We start from the raw sequence: 17,092 nt of genomic DNA, 5'->3' as shown, positions 1-17,092 counted from the left end.
GAAGGTAATGATACCATGGAAGAAGACCACAATGATGAAGATCACGATGATCAAGATGATGATGATGATGATGATGTTGATGCAGAGCTTGATGTACCTATACTTGAGAAGGCACACAAGTCCCTATATGAAGACTCTAAAACAACTCTTCTTGCCATTTTATTGTTGTTGGTGAACTTTAAGGTTATGAATGGTTTATCCAATGTAGCAATGACACATATGTTAAGGTATGTCATCTTCTTTCATTATTTTACTCATACTTCCCTTACAATTAACATTGGGTTCATGTAGCATTTAATATTCTTGAAATTAATAAATTATATTTTTGGTCATAGGTTGATTGGTGAGAGTTTGTTATCACCATCAAACATTCTACTTCGCTCGTACCAAGAATTATCTACCATCATGAAAGATATTGAAATGAAGTATCAAACAATACATGCATGTCCAAACAATCATATTATATATCATAAACAACATGAATTTGCAACACAATGCTCTATTTATCATACTAGTAGATATCAATTAGATCAATTAAAAGAAAAGGTGCCTCGTAAGGATCTTTGGCATATTCTCATTATTCCACGTCTGCAATGATTATTCAAGTGCAATAGCTTGGCACAATTTATGGATTACCATGCATGCAATAGAAGTAAAGATGACATTATGTGAATGCCTACAGATGGTTCAACATTTAAGGAAATAGAGGAAAAATGGCCACACTTTAAAGAAGAACCTCATAATCTCAAGCTTTGATTAGCAGAAGACAATGTCAATGCTTTTGGAGAGATGAGATCTACATACTCAGTGTGGCCTATTTTTATTATCAACAATAACATACCTCCTTGGCTATCCATAAAGAGAGAGCACATAATGTTGATACTAATTGTTCTAGGTATTTTTTGATTTAATAGTCATCTAAATTAATTTATTATTACTAATCCATCAAAATAGTCATAATAATTATGTAATGTTTTTGTTCATTCAACTAGGTAAGTACCAAGTTAAAGATATAAATGTATATATTGAACTCCTTATCAATGAGTTGATGGTGTTATGGAATGGGGTTACTATGTATGACATTTTTAGACCAATAGGACAAAGACAATTTAAATTTCATGCAATGCTTGTATAGACAATGCATGATGCCCTTAGGCTAACACATTTTTGTGGTATGTTATAGTGATGGCACAAAGTTAACACATTTAATCCAATTATACATGATCTTGTAGGTCTTTAGACAAATGGAAAATTTGCATGTCCAGTTTGTGGTCCAAAGATGAAATCTTGTCATTCAAAAAGTTTAAGAAAGTAGGTGTTTGATCAGAATAGACACTTTCTGCACAGAAATCATAAGTACCAAATTACCAAAAAACATCTTTTCAATGGGAAAAAAGAGACTACGTCAATGCCATAGAGAATGACACATCACCTATGGAAGTTGGCATATAATAAAATAAATCATTGAGGTAATGTCATTCCATCTAATGGTTTTTGTTTCAAATTTATATTTCGATATTATGTTTTGTTTACTGATGATGTAATTGATGCTTGTGAAGGTCTTCAAGGCATCAATGACCAACTTCCAAAAGGACTAAAAATTTATCCTACATAGTTTACTAGGTTTCCATACTACAAGAAACTCCTAATTGTGCATTTTTTTGATCCTATGCATATTAGAAAGAATGTAAAAGAGACATTATGGAAAATCTTGGATGGAAGGTGTGACAAAGACCAAATTGTCGAAACTTGTATTGACATTGAAGAATCCAACCATGCAATGAAAAATGGCATTTGATAAAATAAAAATGGAGACTAGATTGACACAAGTGCCCTTAGTTGGTTATTCTCAGAGTAGTAGAGCAATGCTATAAAAGAAGTCATTAAAAAAATATGATTTCCCATAGGATTTGTTGTGAACATAAACAATCTCATATCAAAGAAAAGTGAATTTGGGCTAGGGTTGAAAACACATGATTGGCATACATTTATTAAGGTAATTCATGTTATTTTGTATTCATTATATATTTGTATAATGCATGTAGTTTTAATTTCATTCTTTTATAAAATATTGACAAGATCATTTTACAAATATTGTAGTATGTTCTACCTCTATCTCTCCCACACCACTTCGTCAACAATGTCAAACAGGTTACATATGATCTTGGAAATATATGAGGTGGTTTTCATCTAAAGAAATCAATAAGGAAGATATAAAATATTGGAAGAGAAAAATTCCTCTTCTTATGTGTGAAATGCAAAAGTGTCTACCTCAAAGTTTTTTCAATGCATAAGAACACTACCTCATACATCAAGTTGAGGAGATTGAATTGTGTGAACTTGTACCAACCAAGTCAATGTGGATGGTTGAGAGACACTTGAAATTTTTGAAAGGCTTGGTTCAATAGAGAGGACATCCTGAGGGTTTTATGGTTGAGGGATATATGGTATACCAAACCATGGTGTACATTAGTGAATATATTCCTAAGTTTGTAGCAAAGATCCATGTAGATCATATTTGGGATCCTAATTCAATTAACAAATTTGAAGGGCAATACTTGATGGGAAAAGGTAGATTGAGGACAGTGAGAGGTAAATTTAAGATGTTATTATAGTTAATTAATTCTTATAAATCTTCAATATAAGTTATTTATGATTGGTGTATTCTTTTTTATATAGGCAATCGAGAGTGGGATGCAATACATTTTTATATTGTGAACAATCTTGATTGGATGATGGTATGGATTGAATAATGTCAACAAAATGGTTGCTCATTAACATGGGAAGGTGTTGCTTCATTGGTTACAAAAGTTTATCGTAATGGAGATTCCAATGTTACGCCGATGGTAGTTGATCTAGTAAAGGGTTTAAGAGGTGGAGAGGTATGTAGAAATTTATTAATGATAATAACTCGACGTATGTTTCATATCAACTCATGATGAAAATAATTTGCACATGCTTCAAAAATTGTAGGTCAAGCACCACAAAGCTATGTACTATCATGGCCACAAATTTCACATAAAAAAGTTGGATGACACAAAGAAAACTTGTGATTCTAGGATAACTACAATTTTTTAGGTCACCAATATATTATCTAGAAATGACATATATCCTCAAAAATCTCAAAATCACTACTATGGCATTTTGGATGATATAATTGAGTGCAACTTTAACTCCTTCAAAGTAGTTCTATTCGTCGTCAAATGGTATAGGTTATGACTAAATCAAAATGATCTAGATAGAATGGTTATTGAACATGATAATGGATTTATAATGATTAATACAAGGTCATTTGAGCCAGTTAGAGATAAGCCCTATGTTCTTCCAAGCCAATGTAAGCAATTTTTTATGCAGAGGTTCCACATAAACAAGGTTGGTCATTTGTTGTTAGACATCATCCAAGAGGAAGGCTAATAAAGTATAATGTTATAGAAGAAGAAGATATTGAAGATGATGAAGAAGTAAATGATGAAGATAAAGATGATGGTGATGATGATGATGGTGATGGTGATGGTGATGAGGATGATGATGGTGATGGTGATGATGGCAATGATGATGGTGATGATGATGGCAATGATGATGGTGATGATGGCGATGATGATGGTGATGATGGAAATGATCATGATGATGATGATGATGAGGATGAGGATGGTGAAGAAGAAGATAATCAATGACTATAGACATCGTCACCCCTTCTATTGATGATCTTGCATTCCATATATAAGGTAAATTTGTTCATGTTTATGATGTTTCATATTGTTCATGTTGTCTTCTAAGTTATTTGTAGCATACGCATATCATGTAATTTTTAGCTAACTTAAGATAAATGATTATCATATGCAATAAATATGATTACATATTTATTGTGTTCAATTCTAATGATTACAAAATACGTTATTTATAATTACCATTTTTTATTTTGTGTCTGACTATCACCCTTTTTGCAAATAATCAATTGACTATAGACATCATTACCCCTTCTATTGATGATCTTGCATTCCATATATAAGATAAATTTGTTCATGTTTATGATGTTGCATATTGTTCATATTGTCTTCTAGGTTATTTGTAGCATATGTATATCATGTAATATTTAGCTAACTTAAGATAAATGATTAACATATGTAGGAAATATGATTAGATATTTATTGTGTTCAATTCTAATGATTATGACATATGTTATTTATAATCAGCATTGTTTATATTGTGTTTGATTATCACCCTTTTTGCAAATAGTCAATTGACTACAAACATTATCACCCCTTCTATTGATGATCTTGCATTCCATATATAAGGTAAATTTTTACATGTTTATGATGTTGCATATTGTTCATCTTGTCTTTTAAGTTATTTGTAGCATACGTGTATCATGTAATTTTTAGCTAACTTAAGATAAATGATTAACATATGCAAGAAATATGATAACATATTTATCGTGTTCAATTCTAATGATTACAAAAAATGTTATTTATAATTACCATTGTTTATATTGTGTCTAAATATCACCCTTTTTACAAATAGTCAATTGATTACAAACATTGTCACCCCTTTAGCTTGGATCGTGCATAGTGACATGGATTAGCAGGTATAAGTCAATAAATAGACATAATTTTCTTATATTCTTCTTGTTTATCATTGATCACATATGTTATAAATAGACATATTATATAATCATATACTGTATATATAGAAAAAGAAGGTCTGTATAGAAATAAAATTGTATAATCACTTTCAACTTACTACATTTTACATCTCTCACATATAGACAAGGAAGAACTACATGTATGAGTCATGACTTGATTATTCTATATATATTATTTAAATATTATCAAATTTCCATTTGATGGATTGTAGATTACACCAAACAGGTACTTGTCAGATCTATCTACATTGAATGAGGGAAATGAGGAAATGGTAGATGAAAGCTCTACATGTAGTACGGCTAAAATAGGGAGATCAACTAGAGGTTAAAAGATTAGAAAAAAATTTGATAGACATGCAATTTTTCCTTGCTAATGGGGGGTTATGTTCTTATGATGATGAGACCAATGCTGACATCAAGGTGCCCTTTTGGTACACACACATTGAGAAAGAATGGGTACCTAATGAGCTACCTCCAATTAACATAGATTTTTGTGTTAATGAGAGGATATATCACATTGCTCCATCCTCATTACATGGTTCAAGTATGTCGGTCCATGTTGCAATTATAGTGATTGGATGTAGATTGTTTGATATTAAATAAGTATGCATAGGTATGCACTATCAGCTAATTATATACAACGGAAATAAAATGATCAAAGTAAAAGATTTTCTATGTACATTGATGGGAGACCAAAAGCAATAGGTAATATTGCAAGTTTTATAAATAGTGCACGACCTTCCTCAACTAGTAAGCAAACCAATTGCATATTTGAGGTGTGTGAGGGGAATGAAGTTTTTGTTTGTGCAATACAATCAATAAGTGTAGGGGAAGAACTGGTAATAGATTACCATTTAAATCACATAGATACAAACAAAGTTATTATCATGAGGGTTATAAGTACTAAATACCATTTTGTTAATAAGTTTTTTTTTTCTGTCTATTGCTTTCAGTTAGCTAAATTTTTTATGTTTAATCTTTGTGATAAGACAATATGGATCTGATAGATGATAGAGGCCACAAGGATGTTGCTCCCATGCATTCTTCAGCAAGGGTAAACCTCATTGAAATTGTACAAATTAGATATTTGAAAAATGTTATATTATTACGTTATTTTATTTATGGTTTTTGAGTTTTTATGATAGTTTTACTGATATTCCTCTCACAATCTGATGTTTAGGATAAGGGAAAAGTACCTATAGTAACTATAGAGCCACTAGCTACCCCTTCTAATGGCAATATTGCAGAAACTCCAAATGTAACAATAATGTTGAAGAAAAAAATTTAAAAAATTAATTTAGAAATAATGAGAACTTTGGATGAAACAAATATTCCATCCAAGTAGATAATGAAGAGGCTATCTAATTTGATAGCGCAAGCTCATCATTATGAAGTAAGTAGTAATGAATATTTAGTTATAAAAAAAGTTCAATAAAGATTTATATTTTATAATCTTTTATGTTGTGAAGTAAAATGTGTAATATGTGTTCTTGTCACAAGAATTTTTGACAAATGATCTAGAACCTGGTCAAGGACAATGCAGTGAGGGTGGTAGTAGTAGAGCTCTAATTGCCACTGGTAAAATAATCTTTTAGTTGACAAGTTACAAGGAATTTTTTATTTCAAACATTCAAAAACTTCTTAAGTTAACTCTTACTTTTATTATTTCAGAATGTCTTTGCTAACGATGTATTGTTTAGGTCATCAAGTGCAGGAGGTTGACAGAAATCCATACAAGATTACCAACTGCAACATTGGAAATAAGGGGATGTCCATCTCGTAAATCCTTGTTTTTCTATATTTGGTTTTGTGTTAATTATGAGTTGATAATTTGTACTTTTATCTTGGGTGCATCACATAGTGGATTATTTTTTTTGTGGTAGGAGATGCACCGTCTATTATGCCAGAGATAGATCATAGTGCAAGTATTAGTGATAATTCACCATCATTTCTTGGAGCTACCTATGTTTCTAGCACAGGGGCTACATAGACATCATTATTGATTGACAATGATGAATCGATGCCTTTAAAATGTCGTAAGATTCTAGGTACTTTAAATAATTATTTTTTATATTGTAATATGCATTTACCTATTCATAAGAAGCTTTGGATTGACTATCCCATGACATTTTTTTGTAGGAAATGATACATTTTATAGGAAGCTTTATGACCTCACAATGCAAATATTTGGGCCCACCATACATACAAGGTGGAACATCATAAGTGAACTAATTTTATCCCACTATTTTATTTTTTCATATCATTAATTGGTATAACATTTTTCCTTTCATTCGGGTCTTTTCTTTTACTAGCTATATCTAACAATTTTGGTGGAACTTTCAAGATCAAAAATTAAAAGATCAACTCATCAAAGATTTAGAGCATGAGTTTGGTAATAATATTTTTTATCATAAGAAAATGTCACAAAAAGCTTGCAAACATCTTAAGGTTGTGAGGGACTCATATAGAAAGGGTCTCATCCTAAAATTGAAGTACAAGCATCCTCCTTTTATTATAGTGAGGGATCATAATGAGTTCATTTTAGATGTAAAGGAGAAAGGGGCAAATGATCGAAGAGAAACTACACCAAAAAGTGTGAGAAGGTATGTAATTGTATTAACTACTAGTACATTAATGTAATAATGCACTAATTAGTACTAATATTTATATCTATATCATCTAACATATTTCAAACTTTTCATAGGTTGCAAGATACATCAAAGGCAACAAAGGCCAGGCTGGAAAAGGTTGGGCAACACAAACTTGGCTCTAGGGGATATTCTAAGATCAAAGCACAAGTTGTAAGTAGCAATAAATGAATTATAGAGAAAAATTATTTATAAAATGAAAATCATATTTTTAATTAATAAAAAATGCAAATAAAATGTAGGGCATTGATTTTAATTTGGAGGCCACGAAAGAACACAAAAGAATTGCCTTCAAGCAAGGCTCTGTAGCCATGGCTAAATGCCTACAACAAGCTTCCATTTCCCCAACTAAACAATCTCCTGCATCATGTGCATAGGTAAATATGCCAAAAAATATATTAGAAATTGAATATTTAAGCAACAATCTATTTGATAATAATGTGCATGACATTGCAATGTAGCCTGCTAATCATGACACAAATCATATGCCACATCATAAAGCCCCTGATGTGCATCATACTATCCATGGAGGTGCTCATTTTCTATCTAAAACTAATTATGTAATTATTGATACAATTTAACATCTTTAATTGAACTTGGTGTAACCTTTGTCATGCCCGAACCCAACAAGGCAAACATAACAAGCTCAACAATTTTTTTTTTAAATTTCTCTTTTATTAATATTATTATTAAGGTTAATCTTTACTTACTTAGCTTTACAATTAATACATGACATCAATCCAACTACCTATAACTCTTGACATCAAGAACACCCCAAACTAAACAACACATCCTTGTACCTTAACTCACTACTTTGTTAACACTGAGTCCTTCTTTCGATAGACATGGAACTTTCATATTACTTACGCAATATATTTCACCTTTACAATATTGGTTCTTCCTCACACTAAATTTTGGATATATAGATGTTATAATGTTTATCACTCTACTTTGTTTACTAACATTAGCTAACTTCATTAAAGACTAAATTTGATGGATGTTGTTCTTTAGTAAATTCACTATACTTAAACTTTGATATTTTACATAGTGATTTATAGCATTGACTAATATATATATATTTGAATACTAATCATAACCAAGCCTCACGAATATTAATTGGTGTTGACATTTTATGTAAATTTTATTTCAAACTATTTTTTTTTTCCCAACTCAATCCCCACAATCAGAGGTAACATTCCTATTTCTTTTCTCTAATAAATCTATAAGAAAACTTAAAATTCCAATTAATAACTCTTCAATACCCCCACAAATCTTTCATTATTTAATCATATTAATCTCTTTAAGTTCTTTTACTAAATAGACAAGACATTACAAATTATACTATAACCCTAATTATTCAACTCCTTATTTTCCAATATTAATGATATTTCTAAAACCTAAGTTTATTCCTTAATATCTATGTCTATTGTTATTATTGATGAAAATGTAATCATCTAATATATATATATATATATATATATATATATATATATATATATATATATATTCTATCCAATAATGTCCCTATACCACAACTATGACACATAACTATATTAATGATATTATTACTACCCTAAGCTCTTATGTCTTAACCCTCACAACTCATTACAATCTCAATACTTTGTACTAGCCTCTAAACTAGTCCTAGGCATGAGTGGGAGGAATCTACAAAATATGCCTCCATGTTGAGTGCCTATGTTGCAAGTGGGATTTTTTAGGTCAAAGCCTAAATTAAAGTTATTTACTAGTTTTCTTGCACTCCTCTTAATTCAACAAAAGTTGTGCTTCCTTTCTTCTACCTAGGTGTTCATGTCAAGTCCATTTATAATGAAAGTCTTTCCTCACAAGATATAGGCACCTAGTCCAAAGAATGAGCAGCATTTATGAGGATGTGGGTGCTTTGTTCTAAGTGGAGGCTGGTTGGTAAGAAGGGCATGTTGCTCAAGTTTTTTTCAAAAATCTCCTTCCTTCCTTATTTAAGATGTGGCACCCAAAATGGGATAAGGTCTAACATGAGTTAGAGTACATCACTTATTGTGATTAGAAGTGGACAAGATTAGTTGGCACCTTATGGGACCATGTTCCCTTTTTTATTTATATTAATTATTTTCTGACTTGATTCAGTTTCTATTTGAAATGAGCAATATGTTTATTGTTTTATTTTTATTTGTTTTGGATGTTAAGATTGATTTTAGTACATATGTTATTTGATTTTCTATACAAGTGTCCTATACCTTGATTTGACTAAGACCATATGTCTTTTCCTAAATATTGGTTAATGAAACTAGGGTAAACTAACTATTAAGTCATCTAGGTTTCTATATAGGATACCAGGTATATTCTCTCATTAATATTTTATTGAATTGTAATCTAGAGAAACAGGTTTTTCTCTTTCCCATACATTTTCTAGAATATTGGATGAGCTCCTACAACAAGGTTAATATTATACCAACCTTTTGAATTGCTATCCTTAATTCTAAGGAAACTTTTATATGTTATTGCTATGATCTTGTGAGTAATTGAGCATTTTATATATGGCCTAAGGAATTATTTAAACCTTGATCACTCTCTCATTACAATATGTATGCATTTTATAAGGAAGCATGCATATACAACTATTGTGTAGTAAGACTGAGATAATAATAACATTCCATAATTCAAATCTTTCAGTATTACTATTCTTCCATGATGTTAAAATCCATTCTTACTATCTACATAAAGATGCAAGAGTACAATAACTGAAGGAATAAGATAGTTTGTCCTCATACTCAAGATAGAAGCTTTCTCCAATAATTTCCAAGATACACAAAAAGGTGGTGAAATCACTATAATAGAATTACGCAAATGGGAAGACCTTGCTATCATCCTCAGATTTTTTCTCAGTTTCTCTATTGCCAAATGGACATAAACAACTCCATACTCTTTAATCACAAGAAGAAACACATATCAAGTTGGAGATTGCAGCTCCATTATAAAACCAATTACAACAGTATTCCCTCCTCTTATGTAATGAAATCCCCTTGACCTCCAAGCATCCAAGATATCAAATAACCTACAAATGCAAAGAGAATAAAGAACCATGGAGGCTCACCTCCCAACCTAGGCCTCAAGGAGACCACCCCCACACTAGGGGAAACAAGGCTCAATCAGGATACACTCAACCATCATCACAATAACAAAAAAACAACATGAATATCTCAATTCAACATCACATTTACAATCCCCAACCAAGGCTTGCACAATGATTCACAAATGGAATCATAACATTGGGTGAAGGTGGGCTCTCAATTAGGAGACTTTCCATATCATATAAAATCTGTAACAACAATTTTCATGCCCTTTTGGGGCTTTCATAAATCAATAATTTCCATGCCTTTCGGGCTTTCACAAAACAATAATTTCATGCCCTTTTAGGGCTATTCACACGAATTTTCCCATCATACTACCATCAACTACAGCCACCTTGAATACCATACTTCATAAACCTCCTTTCCACCCCTTTTATTTTTCCTTCTCACCACAAAGAAATCCATGAACAAATTTGGCATACAATGGAGCCCATACTCCAATGTTCTCAACTACATTTCAAGCCCAACTAACCCCTTCACCCAAGGCTTGCTCTTCCCTCCCAAGGGTGAGTGAAGCCTTCACACCCATGTACAATTTCAACACTCAAACAACATAAGAAAATATAAGAAGAAACCCCAAGAAAATTCATGAAACAACATACACCTTCACAACACAACACAACACAAAAACTCCAATAACAACACATGATTCCATACTACACTCATAGATCCCACAAGAAGCATTCTTACAATATCTAACTTCAACTTCATGAAATGAAGAACCATGGCATGAAGCACTTACCTCCATCAAACTATGGCTTTGAAATGGTGATCCAGATCTCTTTCTATTTTCCTTGGCTTCTAAACTTCTTCTCTATAACCATATGTGTCTCTACAATTAGAGAGTGGGCAAGCAACTACCAAGGTTAGCACAAGCTCCCTATAAAGACCTTCACTTTTCTTCCTCACCTACCCCTCTTACTTTCTTGTATCTTCCACCAATAAGAACTTAACCAAGTGGTGTAATGAGGTAAGAAGTCATGTTACAATATGATTTTCGAATTGGCTTGGAAATGACTATTTTTCAGGGTCTCCTAGGTCCCCTAGACCCACTTATAAGTATATTTAAATCCCCAACCCAAACTAATACCATGTGGGTAACTTATTTTCACAAAATTAACACTTGGGAATCACTTTAGGCTCTCTAAGGTTCCTATCAACTTATAACTTGAATTTCCATCATGAAGGTGACTCTTCCCAACACTCTCCAAGGTGGGTTAATTGATTTCATAATGAGGATTAGGCTTAGGTTAAGTGACTTCATGCCAAAGAATCCTATGTCATTTACACATAAATATTACAAGTATCAAATCACACACACACACACATACACATTAAAACACTTTACACATCATGATTACCTATCTTTAATTATTCATACTTCCCAATTATAACACTCATGTGCAATCACATTACAAAAAAAACACAATACAATGAGGTTTTGAATCTTCCAAAGATTCACCTTGGCTTCACTGTGTTCACATAAGATTGAACCTTGTTTCCCCCATTTATCTCCATGGTTTAACTTTCCTACACACTCAACTTAAACATTAGTAGCCCAATAAAATAATATACAAAGACATACAGATAAATGCAGAATAAATCCAATGTCACATAATACACATTAACATATACATTTAACTTCATCTAATCACTTCCATTCTAACTACAATAAAAAGAAGCATTGCACTATCATATCCATTTAACTTTCATCTAAATACACATATAAATAACTTTCATTTGATTCATATTCAAAACATTGCAATATCAACATATGGGTATCAACATAATGAATTACTATTCTAAGTACTATCACCATTCTTATAATTGTTAAACAATCAAAACATATGAAATGGGTTGCAGTACACATGTTTTAAGTGAAAATCACTAATATGTAGAATTATTAACTAGTATTTTTCAATCAAGTTAAACATACTAACATTCCTAGCAATATCCCTTTATCACATTACGAGGGGTTTGTGAGTAAGTTTCTAGGGTTAATTCCTCAATCCATTAGCATGTTTTCAAAATTGTGTCATCGTGCTTAAAAAAAAGTTTCAAATGTAATCATATGTCTTATTACCTCTTTAACCTACATTCATTGTTATCCCCTAGAAGAGAAAATGTTAATTCATCCTCCCTAATTTGGCTAGGGAGTTGTTTTGTAAATCTTTGATCAAGTCCTTAGATTGAACCTAGAGAGTTTCATTTTCAGGTTATCTTAGTTATTCCTTCTAAAGTTATTTAATGGTTATTACACTTATCATTACTAGAGTCCGCTTAGGCTCTAATAGATTCTCATAAATAATTTCTAGTAACAAAAATGTTCATCATACTCTAATTAACTCCTAATGACATTCATTTTATGAAATCTAAACTAGGATACTTGTGCAGGTCTTACAACCTTTTTTTGTATACTTTAGAGGATATAGAATCATGTTGTGTTGAATGAGTGCCAAAGGATGTTTAGACTAATCAGCAAGTAGCTCATGTTTCACATTCAGGTAAAGAAAACCTATGTTTTGTTCTTTTAAATTAATTTTTTGATTTATAGTTCTTTTACTTAAATAAAATCTCATAATTCACTAATATAAAATGGTTTAAATTTAACTCATGAAGTACTTGTTATTGCAACAAACCCCCCTTTGGTGTAGGGGCCTTGTGATTATCCTGAATAGATGAGGAGGAGACTTGCATTAGAACCAATAGAGGAGGGGGATGATGAGGACATTGATATTCCTCTTCGAAATTTCATGAAAAAAATAATAATAAGAAATCCAAAAAGAAATGATTGTTGTGTGTTAATGAATTTTATGTGTTAATGACTTATTCATGAAAGTTGGGTGTTAATGAATATTGTGTTAATGAATTATTCATTAATGACTTATTCTTGAATGTTGTGTGTTAATGAATTTTGTGTTAATGAATTATTCATGAATGTTGTGTGTTAATGAATTTTATGTGTTAGTAGAGAATATTAAACTATTAAACTAGCCCAATGAGCTTCCACTTTCATGTGGTTGGCCTTGTTTAGTAGAGAATATTAAACTATTCTCAAAACCAAGTGAAGCTCAAACTTTAAAGATAAGCTTATAGTTAATAGTGACAACCAATTAGCAAGTCCAAATGAAGTTCTTTGTTACAGGTACCTTTTTAGTTTTTAAAGCATGATGTCATGTTTTAATGTTTTGTAAATTTTTTCTTAAGTCAAAGTATTCTTTTACTATAAGAACATAATGTATGACTTGTTTTCTAAACTAAAAGTATTAAATAGTCAAAATTGACTTATTTTCCAGACTCAATTTTCATATTAATGTGAGATGTTTTAAAATGACCATCTAAGAACTTTACAATATCTAATTTTAAAAACCCTACATGTTTGAAATGTAGTGCTCTTTCTAATACATTTGTTGTCAATGCATTCTAGGAAAAGGCTACTCATGATAAAGATTTTAAAGAAGCATTACAACCTCTTACGAGAAACCAATGTGATGTGTCATATGAAGCAACAAAAATCCTAGTGCATATCTTTGTCTATTGTAGAAATATATATATTTTTCATTCACTGGTATCAACTAGGTCAACTTCCAATTTAAATTTAAGCTAAAATTTGAGTAAAACTTTGGAGCTAATCAGTTCCAATGATGATGTAAAAAAAAATAGTTGATTGCTGATGATATTAGGTTATCAATCTATTGAATATATTATACAGGAATATATATAAGAATTGGAAAATCTACCCAAGACCAAAATACTTGATCTGTTTCATAGAAACTATGCTCCTGCTATCATTGTAAGCAATATACTCAATTATTTATATTAGTTTTTTAATTTGTTAGAGTTTAGATCGGTGTCCACTTTTTAGGCTTTTCTTGAATTCTATTCTTCATTTGACAATTGGATTTACGATGTATCTACTACACATGAGCAATTTAGCTTCAAATGTATACAATCTTATTTATAATTTCCTGAGTTTGATATTCTTTGTTAGGAAGAAAATGCCAGTAAGAGCTCAAAGTGATACATTCAAATATCCCATTGATGAATCTAATACCTTCAATCCAACTCATGTAACTCACCTATCTTGGAGACCCAAGTTTGAGACTAAATTGAATACATAAAATGGTTCTAAATGTGCATCATATTTGTTAGAAAATGTATCTTTTAATTAGGTTAAATATTAATTTGTTGTTTACATGATATTTGGGTGTTATAATTTCTTTGTGGTTGAGAAAGGACTTTTTTGTGCACGAATTTCCTCAAGGATGAAGAATGTGCCCATCTAATTGAATTGGCAAGTAAATTATACTAAGTTCTACTATAAGAAACCTTTGTAAATATAGTATTGTCTATGTATTAAATATTTCCTTACAGTTAAGAATGTTAACTTTAGGTAAGAGACAAGTTAGAGAAATCAATGGTGGTAGATATGAATCAGGGAAGAGTATTATGAGTGAGATTCGAACAAGCTCAAGAATGTTCTTAAATAAATCTCAAGTATGTTGGGCTCATCCATCAATCAAATCCTTATTTTAAAATGTAGAAAAATATGAGACTATTCATTATAAATTAGTTGGATGAAATTTTAAGTAGGCAATTGGGCTTTACCAAACATCCATATTATAGATTATATTGATTAAGATCATGTAATAAGTAGATCTTTCCTAGCTTACATTTACTCCTCTACAAAGGTTGGTTATTGGCATTGCATGTAAATTTTTATTAGGATGACATTGTTGCAAGGATTGAAGATAGAATAGCAGCTTGGACCTTTCTCCCAAAAGGTAATAACATGTTGAAAATGGTAGTAACCTAAGTCTAATTCATGATGTATTAGTAAAGACTTTTTTAAAGAACTTGTATCATTTTGATGATGATTACAAAATGTTGTTCCATTTTTTATAACATTGTAAATTCTTGTACAACTTCTTATGAAAAAATAAATTCATTAACTAGTTTCATTGAATGTAATTTTACTAGTTCAGGCCAGGCCCTTCCCACTTTATTTAACCAAGATTTCAATCAAGAAATGACCTCATTAAACTGTAAGCCCTAATTTTTCCAATACTATAAAAGATCTTGTTTGTAAGTTACTTTCATTAATATTTCTTTTATGGGTGTTTTTAGAGAATGGAAAGGCAATACAAATTTTACATTATGAAAATGGCCAAAAATATGAACCTCATGTTGAATTTTTCTGTGATAAGTTTAACAAAGAGCTGGGTGGTCATAGAATTGCCATAGTACTCATGTATTTATCAGATGTGATCAAGGGGGGTGAGACTGTGTATCCCTATTCAGATATTAGTTTCTTTGCATCAAACACCCACTTTATGTGGTTAATCCATATCATAAATGTAAGTGAGCTCTTACAAATATTATTCAATTATCTTTCTTGGGTAGTCAATAAAGTTATGGCCAATTAAAAGATAGTTCTTGGTCAGAATGTGCCAAAGGTGGATATTCAGGTATAAATACTTTGCAATTTTTTTTGTTCTCCAAATCAGCACTAACTAAGAATTCATGTTTACATTTAATAATCTTAAGGGTGAAAGATGAAGTGAAGCTTATATTCTTTATTTTTATCAATATAATTTATTTTCTAATTCATAATCAAAACTAAAATGATCTATGAGATGATTGTAGTACAAGTGAAAAATGAAATTCATGTTTTTTTTTTTAATATAGTGAAGCCAAGAAAAGGTGATGCTATTCTGTTCTTCAGTTTCTACCAAATGGGACAGTTGATGAAAATAGTTTGCATGGAAATTTTCATGTTATATAAGGAGAGAAGTGCTTTTCTACAAAATGGATACATGTGAAGGCATATGACTTAATTAAAATGGGCACTTCAAATGAATGCATTGATGAAAATGATGATTGTGCTAAGTGGGTTGTTGTTGGGGAATGCATGAACAACCCCACCTATATGATTGGCTCTCCACATTCTAATTGGATACAAATTTACCCCTTGCCTCAACATCTTTCATTTTCTAAATATTCCAACATGTACAACAAAATCAAGAAAGATCGTTAGAAACAAACTAGTACAGAACTTCTAGTCCACATCAATAATAGGTAGACAACTCATGCACCATTTGGGGAGGTGAGTGAGAGTCTACATACTAATTTTTTCCACCTTTGGATAATTTCAAGCCTTAAGTTCAGTAGGGTCCCAACTACAAGAGGAATGTGGAAGAGCCCACTTCAAGAGAGAATCAACAACAATAATTTCTAGATATTGAAAATGTTATCTCAATAGTCAAGCCTTGATGTGAATCAAGAGCAACAACATTTAGAGAAGGTTGTATGTGGCTAGAGTGGACCACATCAACAAAAAGAGGTGGGGTTAGATCCATTAGGCTACAAAAGGCTTGTTCAATAGAACCATAACATTGGGAGGAGTCATCATTACCCTATGGAGAGTCATTAGAAGAAGAGTTAGATGCACAAATAGTCAAATAGTTATCATTTGTGTCCCTCCAAAAAGTGACAATGCCTCTTTGACATGTAAAAAGATCATTTATAACCAAATATCCTATGGAGAAGCATTGATGACTCCAAAAGGAGAGGTCTTCATAATCTAGTAGTTGAGCCCATGACCTATCCCCTACCATGAGAACTTTCTCCCAAAGGAGAGGATTGGAGATGCCAATGTCAACTAGAATGTGAGG

At 31.3% G+C, this 17,092-nt stretch overlaps 1 pseudogene; it reads left to right on the top strand.

Moving 5' to 3' along the window:
* Window positions 1-14,326: 14,326 nt before the first annotated feature.
* LOC149543085 (putative prolyl 4-hydroxylase 6) lies at window positions 14,327-16,455 on the top strand (annotated as a pseudogene).
* The last annotated feature ends 637 nt before the right edge of the window (window positions 16,456-17,092 follow it).

The sequence above is a fragment of the Cupressus sempervirens genome, chromosome 8 (assembly GCF_028749045.1).
Source record: "Cupressus sempervirens isolate cs-2001-9-10 chromosome 8, ASM2874904v1, whole genome shotgun sequence".
NCBI classification, from domain to species: Eukaryota; Viridiplantae; Streptophyta; class Pinopsida; order Cupressales; family Cupressaceae; genus Cupressus; species Cupressus sempervirens.
This window is presented reverse-complemented; position numbering and strand designations above follow the sequence as displayed.